This window comes from Cuculus canorus, chromosome 9, assembly GCF_017976375.1.
Source record: "Cuculus canorus isolate bCucCan1 chromosome 9, bCucCan1.pri, whole genome shotgun sequence".
Classification (NCBI taxonomy): Eukaryota; Metazoa; Chordata; class Aves; order Cuculiformes; family Cuculidae; genus Cuculus; species Cuculus canorus.
The window spans coordinates 17,389,948-17,401,385 of NC_071409.1; the positions used below are offsets into that span (position 1 = coordinate 17,389,948).

At 38.6% G+C, this 11,438-nt stretch overlaps 1 long non-coding RNA gene across 2 annotated transcripts in view; it reads right to left on the reverse strand.

The window, feature by feature from the left end:
• The window catches only part of LOC128853005 (uncharacterized), a 57,094-nt gene that overhangs the window by 38,024 nt on the left and 7,632 nt on the right, over window positions 1–11,438 (reverse strand). For both annotated transcript variants that reach the window (XR_008451190.1, XR_008451189.1), the window contains exon 3: window positions 9,669–9,735. This is a non-coding gene — a long non-coding RNA (uncharacterized LOC128853005). The remainder of the gene's footprint in view (window positions 1–9,668; window positions 9,736–11,438) is intronic.

Consider the following 11,438-nt stretch of genomic DNA (forward strand, 5'->3'; position numbering starts at 1 on the left):
ATAATAAGCTGAAATATAATAAGCAGAGAATCACAGTATCATGGTTTGGTTTGGAAAGGACCTTGAAGATCATCTAGTTCCAACCTCAAAAGTTTGCATCATTCATCCTGCGAGGTTAATATGAGTAAAAACATAAGGAGATTTAGATGGAGCTTTGCACTATGTGAGATGGTTGACAGAGATGGTAAAGGGTTACAACCTGAAAATTCAAAAATGCCCTTTCAATTCTATGCATTTCAAAATGGCTCAACTATATAGAAGTTGAAAAAGCTCCTTCAAGTACACTGTATTGGAAAAAAATCAAATGAATGCCAATGCTAAAACCAAAAAAAGATATGAATCCAATTCTGCAACCCTGAGGAGGTGAGACTGAGGAGTACTCTCCATAGTTTACTAATGTCACTACAAACCAGGACACAAAGAACAATAAAGCTCTTGACTAAGACAAATTACCAAATCAAAATGAAGTAATCCATACTATTAACCCACAGCCTACCTTGCCCTGCTTCCATAGTCTTTCAGAGTTTAAAGAATGGAGAAACCAAACCAAAACTTTGCATGGAGACATAGTTTGCTGTAATCCCATACCATGATAAAACGAGGAATCTCTCACCCAAAATGGATAAAGCCAGTAACTGTTTGTGTCTACCTATTGTTGAGCTATGAGCTCTGTGTTAGATGTAAGCTGAGCATCACACCATCCACCTCCTTCTGTCTCGTATTCTCTAATGCTGAAATCACATGACAAACACCTGGTGATCAGAGCAAAATCATCGACTGAATAATTTCTGTTTGGAGGTTACTTTCTGGGTCCACTTATTCCTGCAGCTGGAGCATTTCCTTCCAACAGTTTTATGCTGTTTTGTGAGCAAAGCTGGCAAAATGCCACAAATTTATAAGCAACTTAGAAGGGGCTTAGTGTTAAGAACTTCCACTTTCAGATCAGTGCAGCTTGACTCAATAACAATGCTACTCAATGTAAACAGGCATGGTGGAAATTTTACAAAGCAAACCCATGTGTATGTAACATCAAAACAAGGACAAGGTCTTCTTTTCATAAGAGTGCAAATCACCTTTAGTGTAAGGCCAGAGAGAAAAGCAAGATTACTTTGTGATGATTTGCTGCAAAGTTCACCACACTATTTGCTTGGTCATGAATTTAAGTCATATCATTGTGTACTTCAGGCTTCATCAAGAGCACTGCTGCACTGCAAATATATTATTTTAGCACACCAGAACAAAGGAAAAAGAGCACACGGATTATTATTTGATTTTCTGCAAGTAAAATTTAGTAAAAAACGTGATTCTACTATAAACTAAATTCATGTTTCTAACGCATATTAAATACAGAATCGGAATTCCTTCACTGGATATTGAGTTCTTAAGTTTCATAGCCTTATACTCATGGCAGCAGGTTTTTTGTTTTATTTCCCTTCCATACCAGCAGACAAAATACAGCATGCATTTTTGAAAAATAACAACAATGAAGAGAAAAGACTTCTTTTAATGTAGTTTGAGAAACCACCTTGCTCTGTCTAACCATAATTCCCAAAAAGAGAAGGAAGGCAGAAAAGATGAAGAATGCTGCTGGCAGAAGGAACATGGATTCAGTTACACTAAATATTGGTTAATTCTGTGGTAAGATTTTGCTTCTATCAGAAATAATAAATGGGGAGAGACTGTTACATGCATTTCCACTGCAAAAGGGAAGAAAGCAGTTCCTGGTATGTTATACTTCCAACAACGCAATACTTTTTGGCTTGCCATTATTTACAGCATCCAATCTAGTAAGTAATAAATAAAAGACAAAGAACATCTTTGGTTGTGTCTCAAGTGCTCTCAAGACCAGCCATGCTATTCATGTAAGCATGGCTTCAAGCACACCCAAACGAAGCCTCATGATCAAGTCTATGCATCGTCTTAGTATGTTGGAAGGCTTTCTGAACGTGACACGCATGTGTTGTCCATAGGCTTCCAGGCAGCAGTTAGCATGGATGGGAGATGAAAAGCTCAGGAAGCACATCATGCTCATGACTGCTCTGAGTGTGTTTTTTAGGAGATGTACACACCAACAACAACTGGCTGAATAGGTACAAGCAGTCTTCTCCAGCTTTTGTAAATGTATAAAAGTATGGCCCCAATTGTAATTAATTAAAGGATTTTTTTGTCAGATCAGATTCAAAAGCTGTAGCACACAATAGCGACAGCTGGGTTTTGTGGCTCAAATTCACATGTGATGTAACAGTTACAGTACTACACAGCTCTTGGTCCCTCTCCTCTTAGATTTAGACTCTGGCTGCTTCTGCGCTTACAGCTTCTTTTCTCAAGTCCACGGTTATGCTTTTGAACTAACAGGAGTAACTGGACACAAGGGCAGAGAACAGTTGGTTTTGCCACAGATTTTGTAGAGAACTTGCTGGGAATTCTTCAAGAAAACTGTTCTCAGAATTGAAAATTTTCACAGGAGTTCACCAATTTCAGTGAAACTTTTGAAAGGGAAAAGTATCTCAAGTCAAAGGTAAGGACTTCTGACAAAGCTAAGAAAGCCTAGAATGTAAACGATGAGCATTCGAGTAAACCTGAGACAGCATTTGGAAAATCGTAAATATAACATTGTACTTATTAGAATACCTACATTTCCTATATTATAACCAATATGGAAGCTGCTTGGGTGCACAAGACTCGTCAATGTTGACTCAAGCTACAGCCTTTACAACAGTAACACTGTTCATCACAAGCTATCTTTCCTGAGACAGTCAGAAGGATGGTGCTGGTGGAATGCCCAGCATGCCTAGAAACCTGTCTTAGAGAAGATGTAAAAAGCTTATCATGAGCACAGAGAAGCAGCAACTGGGAAGCTGCCTAAGGACTGTGAAACTGCTCTCGCAACACCTATTTGATAATGAAGTTACTCCAACAAGTTCACTGAAATTATCCTTACTTTACACAGGGGTCAGAGAAAAATGAAGCTACTTGAACTGCAAAAACCCACCTTGTACATCTTATAATGTAAATTCAATTTTAAAAAAACACATGGAAATAATCTAAAGAACTTTCTCTGCATGTAGCTGTAAGTCATTTAAGTCACTAAGCGAGACGGGATAAAGGCCATTATTTTTCACTTGGCCAGTTCATATTGTGACACTAGGAGAAAGACAGTCTGTCAAGTTTTTGTCTGCAGTATCTGATTTTTCACCACACTGCTCCTGCCCTCTCTCCATTGTGTCAGGAGTGCATTAGGTGCTGGGAGGGCAACGACAGACTCAACCAGTGGGTAGAGAGGCTGGAAAAGGGGGACTGAATTACATGCAGCCTGCGGAATCTGTCTGAAAAGATGTGCTGTTTATGGTTGATATGTATCTATGTTCCCATGCCATATTACATGGAAGGGATTAGAAATAGGATTTCTGATATTTCAGCTGACATGTCAGGAGAGATCATTTCATGCAACTGACTGCTGCAACCTAAATTCAAATATTCTACCTACAAAAGAGATTGTATTTATTTTCGCCTGTACTCCTAGGCTCAGAACCTTATTCTGCAATGACTGATACTGCAATGAAATGCACTTCAAAGAGTCTAATTCATGGGTAATGTTTTCTATCTGTAGCTGTACCTTACTCACTCCCCAGCGGCATGACTACATGAAATGGGAATGTTAAAATAGCTCTGAAATCTATGTGTACCACATTTTGTAAAAGTTTGGAAGTTCTTGTTAAATCAAAAATCAAACATCATTGTTTTGTGTTGTTTTTTGTTTTGTTTTGTTTTAAACGAGATCAACAAAATAAAGAAAAAAGTAAAGAAAAAGATCTCAACTGTAAGTCTGAGGTATCAAGGTCACTGACTATAAATATAAGGATAAATAATGCTGCTGCACATAAATCTTAAACAGCTTACTGCAACTACTAATATAATTTTACAGTATTTACAACATTAGTATTTTAAAAGAAAATCACAGGATCATAATATCAAACAAGATTATGCTATGTCCTGTATAGTAATTTACTGTACATACAGCAGTAACATGACAGCAAATACGCACTTAGAGATATTAAGTAACTATTGATGGAAGATGGTGACACTGCCTACCAAATACTAAGCCCAGTAACAAGACTTAGGACCATCTGATCTCCCCATAGAAAATCTGTTACTAAACTCTTGATAGTCTCATTGTATGTCTAATGGGGAATAGATCATTTTTCACGCCTCCGTAGAAATATGCATTGAGTATTCCAACTATAATATACAGATGTAAGATTTTCTAACTGTTGGTTGTTGAGGCAATATAAATTCCAGAAATAGCACAATGCAGAAAGAATCGTTGGATCCTGCCCTTGTGACAGACTGAAGGTATTTTTGCTAGGTTATACACATTTCTAGCACTCTTGCAATGGTGTTTTCCATGCTGAACTCATGCAGTCCACAGTCTGCACCAGGTAAAATTTAGCATAGCTCTGTTGGTTCAGACAAGCTATGTGCCCTATTGTAGCTAAAGGATCTGGTTCATTGTATTTCAAGTTTGTCCAGCATGAGAAACAGATCTCCCAGCAAAGGCAAGTAATATCACTGCAAGAATCCAGCTGGCAGTTCAGATCAACAGACACCCTTCTTCTGGAGCACCAAATAGTTATAGAAATATTAAGGAGAAAGCTGTGCTTGCTAAAAGTTCTAGGTAGCAAACTAAACTCTTTCCCTTCCAAAAGGGTAAAAACATTTGATTTATGCTAGTATTTTACTGTGGCCATGCAATGACCTTGCACAACAGAACAAATCTATTGAAGAGAAGGGCATTTTGGCCCTGCGTATACATTAGAATGTTTTTGTCAGAAGCATAAGCTCCACCTCATTCTGTTGCACTGTGTGTAACTTCTGCTCTCACTAACCTGTAAATTGCTACAGTTTGCAGTAAAGGGACCGCAGACAGGTTTTATGACGTACAACAAAAGACCTTGGTTCTCTGGAGGATGTTCTCATCCCTTTCTCTTCTGCAGCTCCTCAAGCAAAAGCTGTTGCCTTGACAACTCTGGGACATTCTCTGGCTCCATGCATTCTAGTAGGAGGAACGAAAATTTCCTTTCCCCAAACCCAGAAGTGCTAAGAAATAAACAATCAACAAAACAACTCCTCTGATTCCCTCAGTACTGCCGAAATAAGGGGGAAAAAAATGAAGAATCTTATTATAGACACAGGATTTTATAAGCCAGAATCAGAAGGATTTAAGAACTGAGGATTCATAAAAGCAAATGGGGAACAGAAGAAACTGCAGTTACTCAAGACTTCAGCAAAACACTAGGAATGGCTATGGCTGAGGTCAGGCTAAGTTTCCTCTCTTTGATCAGCTTCCTATAATTGTAAGGCCACTGACCTTCCATGGCATTGCCCTCGCTTTACCATTGCAATGCTCATAAATAGAATCATAAAAAATAAGAAATAAAACAATATAAATATATTAAAAGGATCCATTTGCAGTTTCCACTACTTTGGCATATACCCTTTGATAATATTAAGTCGGACTAACTTTCTTTGTTTCAAATTTTTAAGTGCCAAAATTCTTCAAGCAAGTGTATTTCTGGAAGTAAAAGAGGATACAGGAAAACTGATGGTCATGAAAGAGATCACAGTAACTGCACTTCACTAGAAAGTAGACAAATGCTGCTTATACGTAACACAGAGAAAACTATAAGTATCCTGCCTTCAAGCTCTCATCTTTCTGCATCCTGTAACTGAGCTGGGGCCTATTCAGCTATGGAATACTCAGCTGTGCAGTTGCTCTGTACCAAAAATCTCACCATGTCCATGAGGAAAATCATATTCATTGAACAACAATGCTTCTGCATAGAAACACAGATGTGCTGTTGCAATCTTTAAATTCCTCATATCTTTAACTACGATCACAAGAAGAGAAGCCAAGAGACGTTAAGGCTCTGAAGAGACCTTAGAGCAGCCTTCCAGTACTTAAAGCGCGGGGGCTACGAGAAAGGTGAGGAGGGGCTCTGTATCAGGGAGCACAGTGACAGGATGACAGCTAATGTCTTTAAGATGAAGGAGGGGAGATTTAGATCAGATATTCGGAAAAAAATTTCTACACTGAGGCTGGTGAGGCGCTGGCATTGGTCGCCCAGAGAAGCTGTGGATGCCCCACCCGTAGAGATATTCAAGACCAGGTTAGATGAGGCTGTGAGCAATCTGACCCAGTGGAAGGTATCCCTGCCCATGGCTGGGCACTTGGAACTGGATGATCCTTAAGGTCTCTTCCAACCCAAACCACTTTACAATTCTGTGGCTTTTGGTATTTCTCTCTTATTGAGCCTTTCCCTCCTGTAAGGGTTAGTCAAAGCACAAGCTGACTGTATTGCCAGTAGATATCTATGGTAACGGGTTATTTGTCTCCTTCACCAAAACAAAATTATTTTAGAAAGTATCTGTTAGTAATTAGCGCTGGATTTTCAGAGTCAATAGAAGCTAGAAGTCCAGGAGAAGCTACTCACAATTTCATGATGCCAATAGAATCTATAATAAAAAGCAATGCACTCTTATTCCAAAGAGGCTGCTGTATGTCAATAGACATGTCTGCTGAAAGCACCTAACACCACTGAAGCTCTAGCATGCATTTTATTTGTTTATTGTATTTTTTCAAGAAAAGGACAGACAAAGGCTATTGTAGTAACACTTTTGCTGGCAGTTACATTTAACATGAAACTATGTATGGCCAGGCTTCATGATACACACACCTGCTAGTCAAACTAATAGCATTTCTATTTCAAGCTAAATGGAAGGGGGTTAGTGTAAGAAGACTCCTTCTATTGACCAGTGACATTGTTTATTACATAAAAGGTAATTGCTTAGAGAAGATTCCCTCTGCTTTTGCTGCAGAAAATATCTTGGTTTGCTGTTAACCCTCCTCCCATTACAGCGCAGCCACATACGAACCACAGCTCACAGAAGCATAGAGAGCCTTCTGCATGATTGAGGGCAAGAACTTTGTAATACACTACCTTTATCTGCCATATTTTGGTCTAGAGCAGTAAATTTTGTACGCTTCCACTGACTGCGCCCTGGAAATATGGTAAAGATGTGGCCTTTTATACAAAGATAAGGTACACAGAAATGATATCCAGAGAAAATATGGTAATAGAAAAGAACAGGCTCAAACAACAATGAACAGCTCACAGTCAAATCCAAAAGCATTAGAAGATTTCAGGCTGTGTTGGTAGAGTACAAATCCATCTTGGATCAAATTATTCACCCATTTACTGTGGTCCCTCGCTTGGCCTGGCAATTAATTCTACTGTGGAATGCTACTTATGGGTATATTCACACTCTCTACATATTCTCTACAGCACAAATGGACTTTAGAAACGAAGAACTGGACACAAGCCACCCCACGTAAACAAAATACTACAGCAATTACTACCATATAGGTGTTAAAGTTGCGTCTGAATATAAAATGCAAGTAAAAAATTCTTGTCTCCTACTTTGCATTCTGGGCAATGTAAGGCAAGTTGCTTAACCTCTTCATGCCTCTGTTTCATCATCTTTGAAAGAAGAATCATACTGCTGCCCTTATGTGACTCACTGCCTATTTTTTGGATCTGATATGGTCATGAATTTTCCTGTTATGTGAAACATACATGTGGAGCTTGGTAATTCTATGTGTGCTTGTAACACGATGCTTTTCATTAGGTCATCTTAACACGGAAAAGCTGATTTGCCAAGTAAAACTCATTTGGCCAAAACAATATCTGCAAATAAGGAAAAAACAAATCTGATCTTTTACATTTTCTTGAGGAATTCACCTGAGCAGACTGAAGGTAAAAATCAATGTCACTGGATAGGCCTCATCTGCAGAAAGAGATTTTTCCATTGTTTAAGAAACAAAGAGAAGGAAAATACTATTTTTAGAATTACAATATGAAATACTTGAGTTACAAAAATTTTGAAAAGCAAAAGTATATTTTACCCCCTTTTTTCTACCAGCTTTGATTCACCATTGCATGATACAATTTTTACAACAATTTACAGTGAAATGTTGCAATTAGTTTAATCCTGTAGGGATGCAAGTTACTTCGTACACGTGTAAATAAAACTGCTCTTTGCTAAGTAGTTTCAGTCTCTTCCCCAAAACTGTGTAATTTTGGTTATAATTAGCAATCCCTCAGAACGTAACTATTATATGACCGGCAATTTTGCAGTAAAGACTTCCTTCCTATCAGATGGGTTTTAAACAGAACAGTAATTTTGTCTAATAATTTCCATGATTTTATCTCCCCCTCCCCCCTAAAGTTAAGAGCTTGAGTTAACATGTAGTATCTGAAAGGAAAGGACCATATTTTCTTCTAGGGTGTTACACATGTACTATAACCTTGACCTACATGAACAACTTCTGGAGGCTAAAGTGCAGTCTGGCTTCTTGGAGTAAACCCCTTGGCTTCCCTCCCAAATTCATCGGAAGGCTGCCAATCATAGCATCAAACAAAAGAGTGATTTTTAACAAGTTTTATGCTTGAGTCTGTAGGAGTTGCTAATCTAAAGCACAGTGTTGCTTTTTCTTTTGCATTTGCCCGCTTCCACTCAGTGTAAGCAGGTCCTTAGTTACCTTTTGGCTGACTAGAGTCAATGATAATAACAATACATTTTTATTTTTAGAACACTCAAATCTAAAAGCAAGTTAGCTCTGCACACTTATGCATGCACACACAAATGTAAGTAATATCTGAACATTTCCAAAGGGCAACAAGTCCTTTTGGAATAGTAATGAATAGAGAAATCATCTTCTGCCCTGCATGAGATAGGTGCATTTCAAGATTTTCCTGTATAGCTTCCATGAAAATTGGCCCCTAAGCAAGGGTGTGAGTCATTGATGAATACAGCTCTAAGGCTTCACGCTGTGCAGCAAGAGCTGTAAAAGGCATTAGAGGAACACAGGGGAGGAGGAGGAGAGAGAGAGGAGGTTAGGAGGTTATTAAATAAAACCTAGTAATGGTTTTACATGAACATTTTCTGAAGAGTGTTTTGCAAACGTACATCCTAGCCCACTGGGCACCAGCCAGACTGCTGGCTGCAGTGCCCTCTGTGGGCTGATGCTCAAAGGGGTGGCACAGACCCTTTGCCACTGGCAGAAAATAAGCTTTTGTCTATACTTACATAGGTTTGCTGTTACAGCTGTCCTCGCAGTCTTTTAGCAAAACTCACATTGCAAGAATTGCTTATATTAATTATCCATATGAATATTGCAGAAAAAAGGATGCATTTTTTCCTCTTCTGCACCTGTGTCCACCACACAAAAGCCCATGCCCGCAGCATTGTACCACCAACTCACAGCCTTCACCAGCACAACTATGCAAAAAGTACAGAACAGGCCAAAGAGAATCTATTGGTGATGAACTTAAACTTCCTCAAACTTCAGAAGTGTTTGATTTTGCCTTATGATTGCCTTCTTTTTCTGAGACCAATGTATTAAAATTACTGTAAATTTATATCATTCACAGGTTAGCCACAGACTATAAGTAACTGATAACACAGTTATCAGTTATGCAACTGTTATCCTGTCTAAGTCAGAAAATGCAGGTTTCAATAAAGACATCAGATTTTCAGTCAATACATGTCATCATTTTGCCAGTTTCCCCATCCTTCAAACTTCCTGCATGTTCTGATCTCACACTCACCTGTGCAGTCCCCTCAACCTCTCCTCTCATTTTTTTTCCATTCTATTAGCAGTCTTAGTGCATTCATCTGAAAGAAAAGATGAAATGTGTCCCATTACATCCCTTCACCAAACACCCCATGTCTTACAAATGATAGGGTTCACATGTGAAATCTATTATAAACAGAGATTAAATGACATGAACATCCTACATTGGTGTAGTTATAAATAACCCAACAACACTTTAAGTAAGTCTTCTTTTTAGTAGATAGCTTAGATGTACAGTCAGGGAAAAAATGTTCTCCTATATTTTAGCTAACAGAAGTATGACTTATTAAAAAGCAAATCATAACTGATTTTTTTTTTTTATTCTCACACAGATAACGGTCTAGAGAGATTTGGCATAAAGAAACAAACAAAAAAAGTTGGCTTTTTTTTTTTTTCCCCCCAAACAGGCCCAAGAGGAGTGATAAGTCTTTTAAACACCAGAAACAGGAGGTTTATACTTATGTAATTTGAACAAATGGGCACACTGGTCTACATAATTGAAAATTCAGTCCAAAAGGAATGCTAACAGAGAGAAATAGTTTGTCATGTTACAATTACTAACAGCTTTAAAAATAACACACACAATTTTTTAAAAAAAATCCTTCTACATATCGTCTTATGAACAGGAATTATATTTTCCTTTCTAAATGAGGAGTCGATAACTCTTAAAAAAACCCAAACCAACAAAGCCCCCCGAAATGCACAGACATGCAGCACCATCTGCTGGATTAGCATGTCTGTCAACAGTTCCGCACTTATGGCATGTACTGCTGCAGGCAGAAGGGAAAAGGCACACAAACAAAAGCATATCACAAGGATTTACTTAGTCAGGATCAGGCAAGAGAAATTAAGGGGTGTGCTATTCCCCTGAAAATTGTGAAATACTACTCAGTACTCATATAACACTTCCTAGTTTTCAGACACTGTATAAATGTGTTACTCACAAAACCACATGAGGAGAACACTTCTGATTACAATGATTCAAAAGTTCGGTATGTGTTTTAAATAACTGCATCAAGATTGATTTGATTTCTTGCATATACGCACTATGGTACAGGATTTTAAATTACCATTTTTTTACTGCATGCTTGTCTTGCTTTGTGAATAACACTAGTTTTTCACCTAATAACAAACAACCATCCAATAATTTGCTTTCTTCTTCCCAGGCACTATATGGTCTCATGTGTTATTTAACACATAAGCTCTGCCTGGATAGCACAGGATAACCAGGAGCTCATCATTGCAAAGCACATTGCATACAAATGTTAATTTAAAATCCCTACAAGGTGAGTTGAATTTATTCTTCACAGTCAGTGAAAGGAGGTTCTTGGTTTGAGTAGGGAAGGAAAGGGCCCCTAATTTGTACACAGTCACGCACCATTGTAGTCTCTGCTGTCTTTCTAGTAGCTTGTAGTGTCTTTGGAACTCAACCTTTCCATTCAGTCAGGCCACCCAACTGCACTCCGCAATCCCTGGCTCTTGGCATGCTACCCTCCAGGGGGTCAAAAAGCACAGTACTTAGCGGACAGCCGGGTCACCTGACACCTTCCAAACAGCTGGAGCTTCTGCCTTGTTATCACACCGTGCATCACCTCTGCACTGATCCCTTTTGTGCTTAGACCCATTTTGATACACTGCTGAGAGCTACCGGTCCTACGAATTTGCTTTGAAAAGCCAGCTGTCTTCACATGCTAATCTTTTAGAAATCTCCACCACGTACTCTGGAATCAAGAAGACAACTATC